The sequence below is a fragment of the Callithrix jacchus genome, chromosome 15 (genome assembly GCF_049354715.1).
Source record: "Callithrix jacchus isolate 240 chromosome 15, calJac240_pri, whole genome shotgun sequence".
NCBI classification, from domain to species: domain Eukaryota; kingdom Metazoa; phylum Chordata; class Mammalia; order Primates; family Cebidae; genus Callithrix; species Callithrix jacchus.
Window position 1 is genome coordinate 92373346 of NC_133516.1, and position 1906 is coordinate 92375251.

Sequence of the window (1906 nt, forward strand, 5' to 3'; positions counted from 1 at the left end):
CCTCTATGCAAATAAACCAGTAAATCTAGAAGAAATGGATAAATTCCTGGGCACTTACACCCACCCAAGACTAAACCAGGAAGAAGTCGAATCCCTGAATAGACCAATAACAAGGTCTTAAATTGAGGCAGCAATTAATAACCTACCAACCACAAAAAAAGGCCAGGACCAGACAGGTTCAGAGCCAAATTCTACCAGAGGTACAAAGAGGAGCTGGTACCACTCCTTCTGAAACTATTCCAAACGATACAAAAAGAGGGAATCCTTCCCAAATCATTTTATGAGACCAACATTATCCTGATACCAAAACCTGGCAGAGACAGAACTAAAAAAGAAAATTTCAGGCCAATATCAACAGTAAACATTAATGCAAAAATCCTCAATAAAATACTGGCAAGCCGAATCCAGCAGCACATTAAAAAGCCTATCTAGTGCTCGCTTCGGCAGCACATATACTAAAATTGGAACGATACAGAGAAGATTAGCATGGCCCCTGCGCAAGGATGACACGCAAATTCGTGAAGCGTTCCATATTTTTGACAACAGATGCTGGAGAGGATGTGGAGAAAAAGGAACACTTTTACACTGTTGGTGGGAGTGTAAATTAGTCCAACCATTGTGGAAGACGGTGTGGCGATTCATCAAGGCCTTAGAAATAGAAATCCCATTTGACCCAGCAATCCCATTACTGGGTATATATCCAAAGGACTATAAATCGTTCTACTACAAGGACACATGCACACGAATGTTCATTGCAGCACTGTTTACAATAGCAAAGACCTGGAATCAACCCAAATGCCCATCGATGATAGACTGGATTGGGAAAATGTGGCACATATACACCATGGAATATTATGCAGCAATCAGAAATGATGAGTTTGTGTCGTTTATAGGGACATGGATGAATCTGGAGAACATCATTCTCAGCAAACTGACACAAGAACAGAAAATGAAACACCGCATATTCTCACTCATAGGCGGGTGATGAAAAATGAGAACACATGGACACAGAGAGGGGAGTACTAAACACTGGGGTCTATAGGGGGAGGTGGGGAGGGATTGCCAGGGGAGAAATACCAAATGTGGGTGAAGGGGAGAAAGCAAACAAAACACACTGCCCTGTGTGTACCTATGCAACTGTATTGCATGCTCTGCACATGTACCCCAAAACCTAAAATGCAATAAAAAAAAAAAAAAAGCTTATCTATCACAATCAAGGTGGTCTCCTCCCTGGGATGCAAGGCTAGTTCAACATACACAAACCTATAAACACAATCCAGCATATAAACAGAACCATGACAAAAACCTTATGATTATCTCAATAAATGCAGAAAAGGCCTTCAACAAAATTCAACAGCCCTTTATGCTAAAAACTCTAAATAAACTAGGTATTGATGAAATGTACCTCAAAATAATGAGGGCTATGTATGACAGACCTACAGCCAATATCATACTGAATAGGAAAAAACTGGAAGCATTCCCTTTGAAACCTGGCAAAAGATAAGGATGCCCTCTCTCACCACTCCTATTTACCATAGTATTGGAAGTTCTGGCAGGGCAATCAGGCAAGAAAAGGAAATAAAGAGTATTCAATTAGGAAAAGAGAAAGTCAAATTGTCTCTATTTGCAGACGACGATTGTATATTTAGAAGACTCCATCATCTCAGCCCAGAATCTCCTTAAGCAGATAAGCAACTCCAGCAAAGTCAAAGGATACAAAATCAATGTGCAAAAATCACAAGCATTCCTATACACCAACAACAGACAGAGAGCCAAATCATGAGTAAACTCCCATTCACAACTGCTACAAAGAGAATTAAATACCTAGGAATACAACTAACAAGGGATGTGAAGACTTTTTCAAGGAGAACTATAAACCACTGCCCAAGAAAATCATAGAGGACAC

The 1906-nt window shown here is 40.2% G+C and overlaps 1 non-coding gene across 1 annotated transcript; it reads left to right on the forward strand.

Moving 5' to 3' along the window:
• The first annotated feature begins 431 nt into the window (after positions 1 to 431).
• LOC118148096 (U6 spliceosomal RNA) lies at positions 432 to 538 on the forward strand. Its single transcript, XR_004734891.1, has one exon. It is a non-coding gene; the product is annotated as a U6 spliceosomal RNA (small nuclear RNA).
• The last annotated feature ends 1368 nt before the right edge of the window (positions 539 to 1906 follow it).